Below are 20963 nucleotides of genomic sequence, written 5' to 3'. Positions count from 1 at the left end.
CACTTCCTGTATTGCCACATGACAACACAAGATGGAACAGAGTTTCTGCTTGAGAAAATAACTCAGTCTAAATATGCAGGATTTGTGTGTTAAATGTGTGAATGAAACAAAACACAACTCCGGGTATGTTTTCGATGAGGAAACATTATAACATAGACCCGAAAATAGCGTATAATATGAATTATTTGAAACATGGGCCATAGTGACCCTTTGTAATCGAATCTACTTAAACGTCTGTCCTTCAGCTTGTAGTGTACAAATACACCGGCAGATGTCACCATGCCCTTAGTTTACGCGCTGGCATGACTGGCTGTGGCGACGACATTTAGTAAAGCCAGCGATGTTACCGGAAACAAACACTCCTCCCTTCACAATAAACCACCCCGTATAATTTTTTTTCCACAATAAAACCCAACTTATTTACTACGAAGCGTTCACCGGATGCCTCTCAGTCCCTCCCATGTAACTTGCCTCCGTTCTGTGTCGTGTCTGTGAAGGCTGCGTGGCCGTGTGAAGTCTTGCAGAGGTTCGAGACTTGATGAGTGACAAGTTACGATGGCGAGTGGCGTCTCTGTGTCTTCTCCTCCTCCCCTTTCTTCACCACAGCAACGGCATTATTTGGCGGTCGCGGAACTAAACTTTCTACCAGCAGCATTTTAACTACACCAACAACATTACGGCGTTTGCGTTTTTTACTGGATAACCAAGGACATTCTCGCGTTACCATAGCGACTTTGGCCTTTTACTGTCGAGTAGGGAAAACTATCTAGCTTGCAGCCTCTCCCCGGACTACACGGCGTGGGCTGGCGGTGTAAACACGGATGTAAACCGCGGCTCCCGCTGACAGCACGTAATGAGCTGCTTCACCATGTTGTTGCGCTTGTCTCTCCCCGCAGCGTACCTCCTAGAGCCCGCCTTCTCTTCCAGTAATGCACGGGCCGTCTTCAAGGCTCTCAACTTCCTGTTACATTCAACATTTTGATGACTTTTCCTCCCTATGCGAAATATTTCAAATTGTTAATCGCTATGGCAACAGTCTTAATTTGTCATAATTCTAAAACGTATAGACTGATAGTGGCGGTAAACCAAGCACAGACACCGACGTTTTGTTAAATTTTTGGATGCCACCTTCACCAGCAGCTACCATCATGCCACCCCTTCTTCACCATTCACACCTCCTCATCATCACGTCGTGCTGAGGGGTAACACCACGCCGTAGCAGGCCCCTGACTAACTGACTGACGGAGGCCCTTGAACTTTTGAGTGTTTTATAACGCTTCAGGTGCATCAAGTCCAGGTATGTGTATGTGAGAACCGTTGCAACCCGCCATCAATTTTTGGTGCTTTTTACCGCGCGGACATGTTGCTAGGTAACTAACAGCAGTGGCGGGTTTACTCTTGTTCACGCGGCGGCAGGAGATGTTCCAAAAGAAGCGGTTGTCTTATTTCTTTATTTTTTGCTCAAATGCCATTTTGTTTCACAGTCGTTTGGTTTCATAACTCCCCGCCAAGTTGGCCTTCCTGTGGCGGGCCCAGGGCTGCTGTTGCCGGGCTCTGTCATCATGGCTGTGTGGGGTTGTCATTCTCAGGAATCTCATAAAGCAGACATGATGTTGTCTTCTGAAGGTGATTGGAGTAATGGCGACGTGAGGGAACAGAGTGGTAGCCTAATGGTTGTGGTGTAAAGCGACAGGATTGAACGTGGTGTTCTTAGCCAAAATAATTACAGGAACTGTGTGTAGCCTCAGATAAAAACAAGGTAGGCCTAGTACAATCACAAGGAAATCTGGGTTGCCAGTGCCTTAACCTTGAAATAGGACACATCCAAGTTTTCTCTCTCAGTATATGGACAGGCCATGGCTCAGAACCTGGAGAATTAATTGAGCTGTAAAGGCTGCACTAGCACTGATTAATGATTGGCTGCAGATGCTGGGGTCAGAGGTTATGTATGTTGTCTGTCAGACTTTGGAAATCCCAGGCATTCCTAAGAATTACAGAATTTACCAACTGTAAATGAATGAAAATGATGTCCTGACTTCTGACATTTATCAATATCAACAGGCATGCACTCTGACGATGAATAAAACAAACCATTTATTTGCCACATGTTGAGCATCAGGAGTTATTAATGTCTCTGTAGCCCAGGAACCTTTTTGCCTGCTGTATTAATAGTCATAATAATCTTTGCTCATGTGCATCAGCTATTTTTAAAAGTTTTTATTTAGCCAGGAGAACCTCACTGAGATTAAATCTCTTTTCCAATCAAGGTGCTCTTTTTATTGTGTTCCAATAAATGTTCCAACATTTTTTTATTTTAGAACTACATTAGTCTGTGTGGTCTTATAATTGTTCTGATACAGCTCAAGATCATTCTAAGGGAAAGGTTAATTGCTGTGATGTGATTTTTTTTTTTTAAGTACTGATACTTGCTCAAACAATACTAGTGTTAGTATCGGCATGATAACTCAACTTTTGACAACCCTACCGGCAACTCAAATCTCTTGTGAGGCTTATTCTGCTTTCTGATTGGATAATTGCCTTGAGAACCAAAACAGCAAATTAAAACATAAACACATTTGGCATCGTGTCCTATGTTTTTGCAGTTACAAGCATTATAATTGTTAAAGCTATACTTGATTTGAACATGCTTACCAAAATCGTACATACTGTTCCTTTAAGGGTCATGATCAGCAAAATGTTGTAACAGTCTGTAGGTGAGGTGGTTGTGTTTGTGAGTAGATATTGTTGTGATAGTGAGATGAAGCTGCATCATTCTGATACTTCTAATCAGTGAGTTGTCATTGCATTTTCTATGCATTTTCTATGTCTGCTGATTCGTGGACCTGATTGTTGTTGTTTACTTACCATTCATTAAGTTGATGATGCTCAGGTGGTGTGGCAATTGATTTGTTTTGATTGTGAATTGATTAAGCCCAAGCTAAGTAATTAAACAGGTGAATATTCCCCAGGCTAGCTTTACTTAAGTCATAGTCACTTGTCTTTTAGTTGTCCATAGACTTCAGACACACCTCTACCCTCTCTATAAAATAGCCAGCGATGTCACACACTGTTCTCTTGTCATCCACTCAGTTCCTTGTGCTGTGTGATTTTCGGCTTTTTTAATACAATATTCACATTTGCATAATCGTTTTGCATCCAAGTCTTGTTTTGTGGCTCATTTATAGTTAGCAGTATATAGTCTAAGAGTATTAAGAGGATCAGGATGACCACTATGAGGATGTTATGTAACTGCTTAGAAGCACCTTTGGCAAATGCACTGAGGACAAGTCAACATTTCTAAAAGATGATAATTACAGTCTAAATTGCAACAGCGAACTTAAGTTTGTGATTAGAGTTTTATATTTTTGGAATACAGTAATTTTTTAACGAAACATTTTTTTTCTACTTTCCTTTAAAAGGCTTGCCTACACTTTAAGGTGATCTAAGGTATTCTATGTCATAAAATAGGCCGTTGTTTATTTAATATTTGTTCCTATTTTATGGAAGTATATATTTGTGTGAACTGCCTTCTTTTAATGCAATTTTGTCAGATTCCTGGATATTTTTCAAGTTGTCCTATTGGATGGTTGAATGTTTATTCATACGGGAATAGTTAATGGTGCACTATGTAACATTTCTGGTGTAGAGTCTACCACCTGCTTAGAATGTTTTACCGTAGGCCATTAACTTTATTTGTCTTTATAGAGACAAGCAACTGGTGCCACCAGTCCAAATTACAGGTCACAGACTGTGGAGACCCTAAGATAACCTTGCACAGCAAGATGGATTCTTGTAATTGTGGGTTCACAAACTCACAAGAATCCATCTTGACATATATATATATTATATCATATATAAAATGATATGATAAGTGTGTAGAACTCAATTCATAGTGCTACACATATAGTTCTTGCAAGACCCAGGTCAACCCTACACTATGCTTTATATATATATATATATATATATATATATATATATATATATATAATATATATAAATAACATTTTTGCATTGTTGCTGTTCTTGTATGCTGTTGTTCTTCTAAAAAAAATTGCATTGTGACCTAGACAACCCAGAATGTGTTCACATATGTGGACACCAGGTCCTAGGAGGTTAAGGTATAAATAACAGCTACATAACACATTTGGATTGATTTTTGTCCTATTTTACTTTTGTTTGAAGGCAATTAATGCTGTTTTCTGTCTCTGCTCTGGTATCGGTTGATAATGGTATTAGCAGATAGTATAGAAATCGTTGATAGCCCTAATACCATTAAAACAACTCCCCGTATGTCAGCAGTCTGGGATATTCTTCCCGCTGTCAGGACTAAATTAAGGTGCAAAATGGCAGGTTGACATCGCAAATGAACATACAATAAGAGCCCAACTAATGACCTAATCGTTTTACCATCAGCACCGTGAGGCCGCGTGCTTGTTCTTGACTCAGCAGCAGGGCCAGTCGGGTGAGTCATAGGCAGCACTGGCTCGGCACAGAATGGTCAGTGAGAGCGAGGGACATTCACTTATTCATCAGGAGTGTGGAGATGTGAGCAGAGCAGGCTTGAACACGCATGCAGGTGAGACTGTACCATACAAACCCAGTTATTCCTCTGAAGCCTGCCCCAACATGAGTGTGAAACGGGCTGGAATGGTTTTCTATAACCACGGCAATCTGGGGTTTCCTACTTTTGGAAAGCTGAAACTGGTGCAGGTGGGAAGGATTGCCATTTTTCCTAACAGAATTCACATAGAAGAGTTGATCACAATCAGAAAAAAATGTATTGCCACTGTCACATTTTCAAATATGTATATTCCCAATCTAAAAACTTGCATTGGCAGTTTGGTGGAACATAAAGCAATAAATAATAATAGCAAATATAAACTATGATTAAAATAATAATAATAATAATAATTCCATAGTCGCAAACGGCAAATCGCCCAATATCCCATCTTAAATGGTCTAAAACCTGCTCACCCTGCAGTTTAGACCTCCAAAAATATTCTGAAATGCATGGGATTCTTGCACTTGTTTTTTTTTTTACTGTCTTAAAATTGTGAAAAACAGAACTAGTTCATTTTAAACAGTTTGCAGTGGTCCAAAGTTATTCCTCTTTTTTACCTTATGCATTCTTTATTTATTTACCACTCAGTGCTTTTTACAACTTTAGACAGAGACTAGTATGCTAATGTGCGCTTCCTGATTATCATATAATGAAATGCTTAATAATCAGATGCAGGCAGTATACAGCAGACTTATTTTGCTGCTTGTACAATATAGCTGTACAATATATGTACGGTGGCTAGACACATTTTGCTCAGATACATGGGAAAACCTGGGTAGTGGACCCTTAATTTGAGGTGTGCACTCAGAAAAGAATCCTACACTTACAACAGGAATCGTAAATTTAATCACAATCACAATGCTTTCAGGAATGGCATATTAACATATCAACATTTGTCTATATATGCTAAGCGAAGAAGGGTATTTGTTGTCAAAGATTAATGTCAGCCTAAAGATAAAAGAAGAAAATGTAATGGTACAATCTGCAATTACATTATGTAATTGCCGATTGTATCAAATAGTCCAACATATTTACACTATTTACATTACAGTACCCTCCCGTCAGCTGACAACAGCAACATCAGTAATATATGTTTGTCCAAATTTGAGCCGCTTTAGGATATTCTATGGTTTTAATCTTGTTTAATCTCGTTATTTATAGCCAACAGAAATAAGTATGTGTACTACTTCATGAAAACACCTTTTATATTGATTTGAATGTGCAAAATTTTATCAGTTATGCTGTAAAAATGATGTGAAGCCACATTCTCCCTTGCACACTTCCTTTGTGGTGTTAATGTGTGGACATGTGCCCGTTGTGTAGTTTCTGTGCAAAAGTGGGGCCATGTTTGTTTTGCTCGGTCTGTACAGGTGAGTGACAGAGCGGAGGTGTGGCACTGAGCATTTCTGCTTAACCAGTTTTCATTGGGGGCTGCTACCCTCTACAAGCATAAACACACACACATAGACCGGGTAGGGAGAGAAATGCACTAATGTATGTGCTGTTTAGTCTGTCACTGTCAGAGGAGACACTGTGCTGCAGTCAGGTGCCTGTCTGCTCCATTTTGTACAAACTAAAAGTGTTGTTTTTCTTACTATGAGCAGGCTTGCATCTGCACGAATCTGACTTACTTGACCTGATAGAGGGCCAGATAGATGAGACACACACAAGTTTTTGTCATTCTCAGCATATGGACAGGCCTAATGTGAAAGTTCAGAAGCTTCAGAATTCACTCACTGAGCTGCAGAGGCTGCACTAGCACTGATTAATGATTAACTGCAGGTGCTGGGGTTTAGGTAGTGACCATTCAGATCAAAGAGAGTCCTTTTAGGTTTAAACCAACTGGATTTTGTCATTGAAACTGGCAGTCCAAATGAGTGACTCATGTGAGGCTGATTCTGCTTTCTGATTGGATCGTCCAAAACCAAACACCAAATGATGACATAAATATAAGGGACATCATGGCCAATGTTTTTGTAATTAAGAATGAATCAGCATTACAGTTGTTGTCAATAAAAGCTAAATTTGATTTGAACATGCTTACCTCTTATCTGGGGACACAGTTGGGTGATTTTTACTAAACTTTATATTGAATTTTACATATTGTCCCTTTTAAATTAAAAAATTACATTTATTGAACGTAGATTTATATTTTCAAATCAGGTTTGTAAGTGCGCTTTTCTGAGTAGTGATGGAGTCCTAGTCATTGAGCAGGATTGCAAGATGTGGTAGCAGTACAGACATTGAAGCTGCAGTGTGTTTGTTGGTGGATTGCTGTTTGGTGCAGGGGCCTGTATTCTGACAGAGCTGCTGGGTAGTGTACCTCTCATGTTCTAATGTCATCTACACCATTGGGCTCTCTGACAGTTGTGCCCCAGCCATTGAACACATTTACACTTCACTCAGGGACTTTCAATACATTTTGACTGTGTCAGAGTAAGTAGATGTGGACATTAAGGATGCGCAATCTGTACATTGTCTTATAATGATTAACAGAATCAAACTTGGGCAGTGTTCCTGGATTTAGCCCAGTTTAGTCTTGTTTAATCCCAATTAGACGTGCAGTCCAAGTCCAGACTGCTTAGTCTAGTCCAGGTCCACAGAAGGAGGAACCCTGTTCTCTTTACAATGGGCATTTGTATAGCCTTGGGACTCAAGCTGTGGATAGCTCATTGTGAAGTGGTTTCATTACGTTTTAATTAAGCACATTCAAATACTACCAGCCTCCTTGAAGTACAGTACTGCATCTATTACTACAAGTGTTCAGATATGTCCTGAAGGTCATGTTGCTGACTATATTGCTGTTATGGTGATTCTGTTGCCTGGCAAGGCCAGAATGATGTCCCTCTGAAGGATATTAAGGATATGAAAACGTATGATCCTCAGATTCCTCATTATTTGTTAGTTGTTGGTTCCATAAAGTCCTTTTTGGGATGTAATAAATGCACCACTTTCTGAAGTTCTTGTGGGATTTTATTTTAACTTAATTTTATTTATATTGACAGTCAATATTGAACTTTGTGCCAGTTTGTAAGGCCCATACATACAAGAATACAGCTCCTCTGGACATTCTAATAGTGCAGGTTATGTCACTGAGATGGCAGTTAAAACCCTAGTATGTGTGCGTGTGGTAATATCTGTGTCATTGCTCCACACACTGAGGATGTTGAGTGAAAGATGTGCAGGAAGGAAGTAGTGCGCTGTGTTGTATAGAACACAAGAGCACACACATATATCTAAATGTATGTCACAATGAGGGCTGAACACTTTGGTTCACTCAGCCTGAACCTGTGCTGTATGCCTGCAAATACAGTTGTTATAGACTATTGTCAGAATGCAGAGAATTGTACAGTTTGAATGTTGATATTTGTTATTAGTTTTATTTGATCATGTTGAAACACTGAAATAAATCTGCACAGTGACTCATTTGATCTTTAAATGAGTGAGGGATTAAACCTGTCAAGAGCATTCGATCTCTGGCTGCAGTACACCGATCTCCAGATCTTCAGATCAGGACAATCTGTGTAAACTAAGGTACATGTTTTGCGTGGATGGGAGAGTGCTTGGAGGAAGGCCACCCAGACACAGATGGAATATGCACACAGAAAAGAGTTGTCACTTAAGATAGATACAGGAAAAGATCTCATGCCACTCTTTGTTCGACACTCTTGTAATATTCTTTTTTTTAATGCCACAGGTAAAATATAATCCTGTTTCATATGAATTATGCCAAAACCTTGCCTTGCAATTTGCATCTCACCCCACTGTTTATGCCATTCAGAATCCTCTGCAATTTAAGACTACAGTACAGAGGCTAAGTACAACTTTAATTAGTCCAGTTGATCCAGTTTTAGCTAAACTGAATCAAATGTCATTTAAAACACTACATAATCAACAGGACAGAATAGCTTGTGACTTTGATTTTAAAAGAAGGAAAGAAGCTTTATTTTTATTTTTTTTATTAAACACAAATGAAAGTGGCTACATCCTCAAAACGAACATGGAGAGAAAGCACTACTAACTATGTTGTACTGTTAGCTAGCATTGTCATGATACTAAAATTTCAAACTTGAGTTCAGTACTAAGAAATGTACTGAATACTCAATACCATGATGATCATAAAAACATTGTAGACAATATAATGTTATTTGCAACATTAAATGATATGATATATGTGGTCTTATAGTACAAGTCAGGTAGGTTCCATAGTGGTCCATGGGCCTATACTAGTCTATGTGATCTTATACTTGTTCTGATACAGCCCCAGATCATTCTAAAGCTGTTCAAGATTCATTTTTGTCACATGAATGTGACTTTTTTTTAGTATTAATACTTATTAAAACTAAATATTCATTTGAACATCGATCAGTATCTGATTTTCGATACTTTTGACAACCGTACTGTTACCACTCTGCACATTTCATTCACTCCAGTTGTTACTTTTTATATGACAGAACGCGACACAGCCAAATGTAAAGCAGACATATTCTGCAAGATTCACTTTTGAGAGCACTTAACCATGTTATAGTTGTTTCACCTGAAGTTGTATTCGGAAGTAATTCGTGCATGTTTCAGCAATCTTTAATCACTTATATTCAAGATGCCATTTTGTGTGCTATGCAGCTATGCATCGGAGGTGCCGACAGCTGCTCAGCTCTTTGTTGTAATGACGCTTACGGCAAAGTCAGCTCCCATTGGGCACCACAGTTTTCTATTACAGAAGTCAGAGGGCTTGTTTCTTTGATTGAGTTGTTTTAGATCAATATTGTGATTTAAAATGTCCAAATTATAACATGATGATCCATGGGTGTCATAGATTATAAGTACACAGCAGACACCAGCACAATATGTTTTCTTTAAAAACAATCAATGTGGTTAGGACACATTGTAAAAGCCGAGTCTAATTACGGTAGGTCAGGTTTGAGATTTTACGGGAGATTCATGGGTTGAATGGAAAACCAATAAACCTGTATTAGATTATAAAAGGCCAGTTGATTTGTGTTTCCTGTTTACAATGCCTATTACAAAGGCATATTAAATCTTCTCAGAGGGCCATATAAAGTGTAAGACAGTGGAACCCATGCTAGCTAGTACATTTGCATTCGGTAAACCACACTACACACTGTCCAGGAAATAACCCATGCAACATTCAAATGGACGGAAAATTGAAGAATAGGTTTTGAATATGAAGCAATGTAATAAAAGGTCAATAGGTCTGATCAAATAGTCAAAGGAAATTGACATTGAAGTGTCTTTCCTGTTGTAGTGACGTGTGCAGCAACTGTCTGTGCAAAAAAAAAAAAAAAAAATGTCACACAAGATTACTAAATAGTCCTTGTGTGTCAGATATGCTCCCCATGTCTCCATGGTGTCTTATTCTGTGTAGTTTAGCAGTCCAGATTTTAGTCTTCTCTCAAATTTTAAGGGGGCATATTAATCTAAAATCGACTCTTATAAGCTTCTAACCATGTTTATAATTGTTGCCTCATTATTAGTTTACTCAGAGTTGTATTTCATTGAATTCCTGCATGTTAATGTTGTATAGTCCTGCATTTGAGATTTGAGTGCTCAGAAATGTCTACCACCTATCTCTACTAGCAAGGTATGAATGGATAATGTTAATACCTTTACTACAATGTAAATGCATGAAGTCGTATATTGATATATATTGCCAAGAGTTTTTTTTTCTTTTATGAACTCATTTAGTGGCAGTGCTAGCTGCACAAAACATGACTACAGCTCTCTTAAAGATTTATGGTTAAAAAAAGGACTGTGAGTTTGTTGTAAATTTTAATTCCATAATTTGGGGAAAAAATATCGCTCCCAAAATATTTACTGAGCTTAACAGCCATTGGTTGCTCTGTATTCTAAACAATTGGCATCAGCCATGAAAAAAAAAACATACCAGTCGACCTCTAATATCGGCTACTTCTTGATGACAATACCTCTGCTTTTATGGGTAATTTTATAGTGTTTTCATACATAGACTCAACATAAACTCATACATAAACTCACCCATTACATTTAAAGACATGTTGTTCGATATCAACACAATATACCCAGATAGGGTACAGCTAAGCATGTGAGCAGAGGAAACATGATAAACCTATGATTGTCAATAAGCTTAAGGTAAAATGTACAGTTAAAAGTATCACCCCTCACACTGCTACCAAACTGTTAGCATTTGTTAAGGATCTGATTGAGATTTGCCTAATTCCTGGACAACCTGTTTTAGCATTTGTTCTGGTATCTGTGGGAGGCAGGAGGCAGTGCCAGCTGGCTCGGGGCTGTGTTCTGTTGAGCGCACAGACCATCGGCTCTATGGCTCTTTCATATGGGCCACTCCACTGAGATCCAGGCGCTGGGCTTGGACATTTGAGGAGAAGTTTTTAGGGCTGCACCATATGAGTGAAACATGTTAAACTGTATCAAAATAAAACTAAAGAGGCTTGAAGGCGCTGTATCTGATTTTTACTGTCTTAAAAACTATTTCATTTTAAATGGTTTGCAGTGGTCCAAAGTTATTCCTCCCTTACATTATGTATTCTGAGCATCCTAATTATTCACCACGATGAGTTTGTAAGCGCTTTTCAGAATTTAGAGACAAGAGCAGAGTTTTACAACAATGAGTTAACAACAACTAGCATGCTAACATGCACTTCCTGATCGTTATTATTTCAATCTTACTACTTTCTTTAATATTCCCATGTGGCCTTATATCTGTGTAATCCCTCAGTGGCCCAGATAGGTTCCATAGTGGTTCATGGGTGTACATTAGTCTATGTCAAGGGTGGGCAAACTTTTTGACACACAGGCCGCAATAGGTTCTAAAATTTGACAGGGGCCAGGCCAGGATATATATATGTATATATTACATTAGAGATTTGGCCTGTAACATATAGCAAAGCATGAATATGCAAGCCTCATTGTACAAATTGTTTCCAAATGCATTAATCAAATTAATAATTAATTTATAAAATAACAGTTAAATAAACACAGCAGAAAAACTTTGAACAAGGTTTACCCTTACCTATTTTAATATAACTTGGTCACATTTGGCGGGCTGGATTTATAAGCCCAAAGGGCCATGTCTGGTCCCCGGACCATAGTTTGCCCATGTCTGGTCTATGTGGTCTTATACTTGTTCTTATACAGCTCAAGATCATTCTTATTCCGGAAACATTCATTTTTGTCCTCTGAATCGATACTTGCTCGAATGAGTATCTACTTTTGATACTAGTTTTTATATTGATCTGATTTTACCTTTGACAACCCTACTTACCATGCAGTTTATACAGGTTCTGTTATAGATTTTTTGACCACTTTATTCAAGATGGGTCAATTCAGAATAACAGTTTTATTATTCTTAACCATGTTCCTTCCTCCAAGTTTCTAACAGGTCATTAATTTTTTCATAAAGTTGAAATGTGCACATACAGTTCAGTGACTTCTGGAAGTCACAAGTTTATTTTATGTTGAGATAAAACAGTAAATGGACACCATATAAAAGAATTGGGGACACAGATGGCTGGGTGGAAACACTGTAATATATCTTGTTTAAGATTACAATCCTTTGTGATGTGTGCTCTCTTGGTTGATGTTCCACTGTGACATAACACAGACAAAAATACAAGTGGCCTATGTTATATATGCAGCATGTATGGAGCTTGCATGCGTATGGGCCTCTGCTTAAGCCCTTGGGGTGAGTGACTCGGGGATCAAGGAAAGCCAAAGTGACAGGGCCATACTAGATTCTTCTTTCTCCATTGACTGCAGGACCTGATTTCTGCCCCGTGTAAAAATAGTCCCATTTAAGACCCCTTGTAGACCTGTATGCTACTCCTGCTCCTCCTGGGCTTTTGATGGGACTTCTTCCATATAGATCTTGTATCTAAATGACATGCTACTTGAACTTTAACAGCCACATCAAATCAGTAACATCTGCAGCTTTTTACCACCTAAAAACATTGCAAAAATCAAAGGTATACTGTCAAAGCCAGACTTAGAGAGACTTATCCATGCATTTATCTCCAGTAGGTTAGACTACTGTGACGGCCTGCTCACTGGCCTCTCCAAACGAGCCTTAAGACAGCTGCAGTACATCCAGAACACTGCTGCTCGGGTCCTGACTAGAACCAGGAAGTACAAGCACATAAGTCCTGTGCTCAGGTCTCTGCACTGGCTTCCTGTAGCTCAAAGAATAGACTAAAGCAGCTCTGTTTGTGTATAAGTCTCTCCATGGCATAGCACCAAAGTACATCTCCGAAATGTTAGTGCCATATGAACCATCTTGCACTTTGAGGACTTCAGGGACCGGCCTCTGGTGCCCAGAGTCAGGACTAAACATGGGGAATTAGTGTTTCAGTTTTATGCAGCTAAAACCTGGAACAGTCTTCCTGAAGATGCGAGACAGGCCTCTACTTTGACAATGTTTAAATCCAGGCTCAAAACAGTTCTGTTTAGCTGTGCATATGACTGAAAGGTTTTTATTCTGCACTCTTCTGTTTTAATGTTAATGATTATTTGTGATTATTTATGTTTTGATTTGTGTGATTTTAATGACTTTCTTATTCTGTAAAGCACTTTGAATTACTTTGCGTACGAATTGTGCTATACAAATAAACTTGCCTTGCCTAAAGCTAACTGAGTGTACATGTTGTAAAAAATATACTATGACAACATTAGTTTATTTTTCTAACCTCAATATGTTCTTTAGAAATGTCATGTTTAAAGGTGCTGTACACAAATTATTTCCCATGTCCCAAACTAGTTTTTCCTCAATACAGATGTATTGTATAAGCAGCTCTTGAGGTCAAAATAAGTCTGCTGCATGCCGTCTACATCTAATTATAAAGCTTTTCTGGTCCGATAATCAGGAAGTCTATGTTAGCATTCTAGTTGTTATTAGTTTTACTGTGAGGGCAAAACTCCTTTGATTTTTGAAGGATGTGAAAAGTGCAGTGAATTAAGTCGTAATGTATAAGGTACGTGAGGAACATCTTTGGAACATTGTAACCCATGAACTAGTTCTGTTTTTCACATTTTTAAAGATTTATAAGATGTAAAAAATCAGGTACTGTGTCTTTAATAACTTCATGTTATATTCATATTATTCATTCTTTTTCTTTTGATTTGTTACTGGTAAATCAATGTAATGCCCCCAAGCAGCATGGAAACCAAATGTCTGTGCTGCAAGATACGTAAGGTAACGTTTATCTTAACATTGGCAGTAAGTTCAGTAACCCTGTTGTATTGATGTCATTCAATTTCATAGCATCAAAGTGTAAACAGTACAATCCTAATTAGTCACAGCAATGACTTTATAAACACTTTATACAACTTTCTGAGCTGAGTTATATCAGCCTCCAGCAGAGGCTGATATTTTGTTTTGGTCAATTTGCTGCCTCGAACATACACTAAAGCTATATTTTCACACTTTAATATGAAAAGACAACTGCACTAAATGTGATACACAGCTCTCTTAAAGGTTTGTGGTAAAAATGGCTTGGGGGGAGTTTGACATCATTTGAAGAAAATAATCAAAGTCGCCCCTATGTATTGGCCCAAAAGTATCGGCAGAGCTTATCAGCCATCGGTTGCTTTGGATTCTGACCAATTGGTATCGGCATCAACCATGGAAAAGCCCACATTGATCGATCGATCGATCTCTAGTACAAGGGCCTTTTAAGAACTATAACATTTATGATGAGAATCTATTAAACTTTATTATTATGCCTCCTTACTATAGTCTGTGATATGTGTTCTGTATATTGAGTAAGTGAGTGACCTTCTGGTTGTTTCCATGCAGGATCTTATGATACTGTGTGCTAATGTTGTTTGCACTGTGCAGGGGTCGATAAGCACTAAATACCAGAATAATATGAGACATTGATTGGACAAACGATTCTGAATGTTCCAGAAAGTCGCATTAAAGTAGGTACTTATGAAACGGAGTGCTCTTGGATTTAGTGCGGCGTCTGAAATGGGATCTATGAGAGGTAAACTTTAAATATGGCATGTCAGGACAACAGCAGTGGCATCTATTTGTTTATAATGGAATGTAATTGCTACTAACGTTGCTTGTCTACATAATGAGATGCTAACTGTTATAGCCTTAGTATTGTGTTGTGCTGATTCAGTTGTTCAAGTTGCCGTATGTGACTTCCCTGTGTGATGCATAGATATTGGCATCTAATATAGTTGTGCAATATGTCACAAAATTTATATTATAATGTTGGCATATGTGAGATAATTCTTACATATTGCAATAACCTTTGGGTGTCTGGATGGTCTTTTCGACAGAAATGTATTTTGTTGTCATTGCAGACCATTAAATGAAACTGACTTAACTAAACCAGGCTTGTTTAACCAATCTTTAGTTTGGAACTGTACGTAGCCTGCACTCATACTGTTTAAAAAGGTACTACAATATCAACTGAATCTGTGTTGCTAGAGGATTAACCTGCAGATAGAGAACACATACATGTTTTTCTCTTTGTCAGTTTATGAACAGGCCTCATATGAAAGCTCAAAACCTCCCAAATTCACTCACTGTGCTGCAGAGGCTGCACTAGCACTGATTCATGTTTAGCTGCAGGTGCTGGGGTTTAGGTAGTGACGACTCAGATCAAAGAGAGTCCTTTTTAGGACTTTATTTGAACCACCTGTTTATATAAAAATCTTTAAAACACCTGGATTTCAGCATTGAATTTGGCAACCCAAGTCAGAGACTCATGTGAGGCTCAGTCTGCTTTCTCGTTGGATGAAAAGTTTAAATTCAGTTCAAGTTTATCAAATTTGCATATGGTTCCTTTAATTTTGTCTCATTCTTCTCCCATTACGTTTATTTAAGTTCAGGCAAAATGTATTGTTTTTAAATTGCCATATTTAGCCCAGTTCATCATGTTTGTGTTTTGCTTTTGATGTGTGGACAGACTAGTGGATTTCCTTGTGTCTGACCTTTTGAGAGAACGTCCTTTTATGGTTAGGGCTGATGAGCTGTCAGTTTGAGAAGGGGCTCTCTTCACACACTCAAGTATTCCACTGACTTTTTTGAGTGTTTTACCATCATATTTGCAACTCTTTATGCATCGTAAAATCCAAAAGTATGACTCAGCAATTTCTCAAATGTGAAGGTGGTGTTTACCATTGGTTTCTGTTGTTTAGTGACTCAGTATGTTGTCTTATGTTTTAAATACAATACAAGTAAATACAGCAGACCACAGTGTATCACCCATGACCCATCTCCAAATCTTGAGCAAGTCTTGGTCAGATCTACCTTAGCTGGAGCATTTGACCTATTATGTTTTGGGTTGAGGGAGGTAGATCTGTCACAATTACAAATGTTGAAGTATGATATATTACTAAAGAAAATATAGACAATAAACGATGCCATTATCCCACTGACAAGATATAACCCTAAAGCAGGATTATCCCCAAAATAACTATTCTGAATGTACAGTATTATTCATGAACATGAGCTGGAGTTAAACTGGAGGCATCTCGGTTCATACAACCGAGTGAAAATCTCAGGGTGGACTCAGGAATAGAGGACCTTATGTTTTGATGGATTGGATGCTGTTCCTGAAGTAAGCGTGGTTTATTCAGATCTTGACTTAATTGTGGGTCAAATATATCATGTGCAATCATTAGCATTAGCTAATGCCAATCTGCACCATCATTCCCCCTCCGACCCCCTCCGACCTTTCACGCACACACCATTAGGCAATGGGTGCCTAATGTCTTGCCTAAGTACACAATGGTGAAATTTGAAATGTGCGGCTCAACAATATTTTCAGTTGACATATAGTGTATTTTTGTCCCCAACTACCTACTGCAGCTTTCTACACCTTCATTTTAACAAAAAAATTTAGGCGAGGATGAGAAAAAATATTTGTGTGTTCCAAAATGTATAAATGCTCAGCAGACATACTTACAGTGATTCTGACACCTGTGGGTAAAACTATAGGGTGTTACCTTTACAAAGACCCCACATGTGTGTATATGCTACTGGGGGTTCAATAATGGTGATCATTTTAATTTGGAGAGGTCAGAACAAAGGCAATTTCACCAAAATGACCCGGAATGGTAAGGGGTTAATAACAAAAACATAAATAAGTGACATGTTATATCGGCCCACCCTAAATTAACCACAGAAATGTGGTTTTGCAATTTTTTATATCTTGCCTCAGAGCCTTGGTGTAGCACTGTAATAATAATATTACTACAGCTGAGTCATTCTAGACACAATTACTGTAATATTGCAGTGATTAATCTTACATGTATTTGTTTGTTAGAAGTAAGTAAGTTAGAAATTATGAATTATTTATAAATTATGATTTTTCTGAATTTGTGCTATAACACGTGCTATAACCATATTTAATATGACATAGAAACTGTCCCCAGTTTGCTGGTGATATGTAAACTCTACAGAGACAGGATCAGCCAGGCTTCTGTTCTGAGGAGCATTGTAATCTCTGAGGAAGCAGGCCAGATAAAACAAGGACTGAACTAGAGGTGTCCTTGGTATAGTAGTGCAGTTTCTAAATTCTGTCCCACACAAAGATCCACTTTTGTACACAGCAAAAATATACCATTAATAGTACAGCTGCTATTTGTTTTCGTGTCTCTAAAGCTGCTGTATACTGTTGTCATAATCCAATTCCACAAGCACTAGCTCACCACTGACCCTTTGCCTTGAGCAGCAAACCCAACACCATCAGTGCAGTTTACTGAGGCCTCTGAGTCACCACACTGCCCCCTGTGGTGAGACAGAGGAGGACTACAGGAGAGAGGGAGGAACGAGAGGGAGGAGTGAGAGGGAGGAGAAGGAGGCAGGGAGAAGAGAGAGGAGAGGGAGGCGAGAGAGAAGAGAGGAAGGCTATAGCCTTGTTTCTCACTATAGCCTTGTTTCTATTATTTCGCTTTGGAGCAAAATGATCTAGTCTAAAAGTGTCTCCACTGTCTTAACTGTACTGGTCCATTTGAAGATCAAATCCTGGAACGTACTTCCAAAGCTGTCTGCCTTTCTTTTGAAATAATTATTTTATGTTTATATTTATATCTAATTTCAAACGCTGACTTGAACTTGTGATGGCCCGCCATATTTCCAGTGATGCCAACTTATATGTTGAATTGACATACTTAGCAAAACATAACTAGTACAAGTAAACATCTGTTTTCTTTTAATTGAAACAGCTGATTATAACATAATGCATTGAACATTAGTCAAACCCAATACTTTATATAGAGAGGTTAAAACGCAGTGTCAGTTTCTTGCTCTGGAACTGACTCTGCTGTAGTCTATCTTGTGATAGTTTGGTCAGTAGGTAGACAGTATAGACCTAATAGCATGTACTCATTTGTGCTAAATTAGCTTTCCATTTTATGTAAACACGAGGCACCATTAGTTTTCATTTTCTTCCTCATCCAAAGCTCGAGTGACGTCAGAAGCCCTACATTTAGACGAAATCCTGTAATTACATCAGAAGCTGCCTAACTGTTGCAGAAGGAGCAGCAACGAGGTCCAAATCACCCAAATGTCTTCCTGCTACTCAATGAATTAGGTAATGAGCTTTGGGTGTGCAACCGTTGTTTGGACCTAATCTATTGCAATTAAATCAAAATTTAAATCGGCACAATTATCAAATCGCAAAGGCTGCAATTGTTTTAGATAATAGAATGTCCTCTGCATTTATAGAAATATTTTGTAGTTGTAGTTTAGACTTCTACAAACATGCATGAAATTCTTGTCATCATTTATCAGTTATCCCTCACTATGTCACGGTTCCTCTTTCATGGCCTTGCTATTTCGCAGATTTTTTAATAGCAATTTTATTTTTTATTTATTTATTTTTTTACAGCATATGAAGGCGCATTGTGTTCTGCATCCTGATTGGCTAAGACACTGTAGACCATTGTCAATCAATCTCCTCCGTGCCGTGTCTCCTGTACAGTACCAAATGCATTCAGCTTACCAGATTTACATAAATGTTTGATTACTAGCAGTGTGGCTCTGAAGTGCTGTATGTTTGCAAGTTTTCTCCCCAACAAAACCCACAATGTCGATGAAACGTTCTGGACCAACACAGGCACCTACAAAGGTTTGAACTTTGAGAGTGTTTAAACAAGAGAGAAATGTGAGAAAATGTTAATGACTGTCTGAGAACAGCGTATTAAGTGTGTGGTGAGGGGTTTTAGAGCCTTAAAACATATACAATAATTGTAAAAATAAAGCTGACTACTTCACTGATTTCGACTATTGCAGGTTATTTTTAGAACGTAACCCCTGCGATAAACGATTATCTTTCCCATGTATGTATATATATATATATATATATATATATATATATATATATATATATATATATATATATATATATATATATATATATATATATATATATATATATATATATATATATATATATATATATATATATATATATACATTACATACATATTTTCCCCAAACAGTGCAGCACCGGCCTTGGCCTCTTGTGTTACATAAGCGTGAATAGACTGACAGTGTGACACATCCTCGTTTAACCTTGGCTTGTCGTGCATTAATCCAGGTGTCATTTGCATATAAGGTCATCTAATTGTGCTGCGTGTTGATTGGAGATGAAATGGTATGTGGGGGGTGATGGATGGGCCCAAGCAGCAGATAACAATGGAGTACTTGTTAGAGAGGATTAAAATCCCTGGAGTGGTACGGGGCTGGTTTATTTATGTCACTTTTTAATTACTGAGGAGGCTTCAGGATGGCTGGCTGGAAACTTCTCTCCACTCTCTCCGGCTTTAGCGCTGTAGTGCATTAAAAAAATCTAAAGACATGTCCTATGACCTCAACAGTGACAGCCCACCCCCCGGTTCCGAAAGTAAATTTAACTTTCATAGATTTACCTCCTAAAGGCATTTTAAAAATATAACGCAACTTTACCTTGCCCACTGTGTGCTAATATGCTAATGTGCCAAAGGTGACTATATGGTGCAGAGGAGGGACAGTGAATATATGGTACAGAGACAATGAATACAGTGGGGGAAAAAAGTATTTAGTCAGCCACCAATTGTACAAGTTCTCCCTCTTAAAAAGATGAGAGAGGCCTGTAATTTTCATCATAGGTACACTTCAAATATGAGAGTCAGAATGGGGGAAAGAATCTAGGAAATCGCATTGTAGGATTTTTAATTAATTGGTAAATTTCTCTGGAAAGTAAGTATTTGGTCACCTACAAACAAGCAAGATTTCTGGTTCTCACAGACCTGAAACTTCTTCTGTAAGAGGCTCCTCTGTCTGCCACTGTTTACCTGTATTAATGGCACCAGTTTGAACTTGTTATCAGTATAAAAGACACCTGTCTACAACCTCAAACATTCAGACTCCAAACTCCACTATGGCCAAGACCAAAGAGCTGTCAAAGTACACCAGAAACAAAATTGTAGATCTGCACCAGGCTAGGAAGACTGAATCTGCAATAGATAAGCAGCTTGGTGTGAAGAAATCAACTGTGAGAGCAATTATTAGAAAATGTAAGACATACAAGACCACTGATAATCTCCCTCAATCTGGGGCTTCACGCAAGATCTCACCCCGTGGGGTCAAAATGATGACAAGAATGATGAGCAAAATCTCAGAACCACACGAGGGGACCTAGTGAGTGACCTGCAGAGAGCTGGGACCAAAGTAACAAAGGCTACCATCAGTAACAGACTACCCCGCCAGGGATTTAAATCCTGCAGTGCCAGACGTGTTCCCCTGCTTAAAACAGTACATGTCCAGGCCTGTCTCAAACTGAACTTTTTGAAAAAAAACTCAACTTATTGTGTTTGGAGGAGACAGAATGCTAAGTTTCATCCAAAGAAGCATGGGTGTAGAAACATCATGCTTTGGGGCTGTTTTTCTGCAAAGGAACCAGGATGACTGATCCATGTAAAGCAGGGGTGCTCAGACTTTTTCAGTATGGGAGCTACTTCTAAAATGATCGCGTCTGAAAGATCTACAACCTAATACAAAAATGTTAAACATATAGTTATTTATAAATGTATTATGAATTCTTACATGTACAGTGCATTTTGATGTACCTTGCACAATGTCATGAAATAATACTGCACAACACAATTGAACTTCCTACATGTTCATAATTACTTGAATGACGATTACTACTCTGATGACTTGCACTGAATGGAATCAGTGAGGGATGCATAGTTCGGGCAGTAGCTTCTGACAGCCAGCCAGGAGTAAAATTGTATTTTTCGTTTGAAAGCGATAACAGAACTAATCATGTTGATTACAGTTTTGTCTTTTTTTTATAGCCATAAAAATCATGTTAAACGAAGTATCAGAATTTACTGCATTTTTTCACACAACTACTTCTATTTTACACATCCATCCGTATTTTTT

The 20963-nt window shown here is 38.3% G+C and overlaps 1 protein-coding gene across 3 annotated transcripts in view; it reads left to right on the top strand.

The window, feature by feature from the left end:
- Positions 1–477: 477 nt before the first annotated feature.
- Positions 478–20963, top strand: part of LOC117375977 (membrane-associated phosphatidylinositol transfer protein 2-like) — a 105695-nt gene continuing 85209 nt past the window's right edge. For all 3 annotated transcript variants that reach the window (XM_055224056.1, XM_033972376.2, XM_055224057.1), the window contains exon 1: positions 478–1297. The gene's annotated coding sequence lies outside the window, so the exon portion shown is untranslated. The remainder of the gene's footprint in view (positions 1298–20963) is intronic.

Source organism: Periophthalmus magnuspinnatus, chromosome 9 (genome assembly GCF_009829125.3).
Source record: "Periophthalmus magnuspinnatus isolate fPerMag1 chromosome 9, fPerMag1.2.pri, whole genome shotgun sequence".
Taxonomy (NCBI): domain Eukaryota; kingdom Metazoa; phylum Chordata; class Actinopteri; order Gobiiformes; family Gobiidae; genus Periophthalmus; species Periophthalmus magnuspinnatus.
Note: the sequence above shows the minus strand (reverse complement) of the source record. Positions and strands in the feature narration are given on the sequence as shown.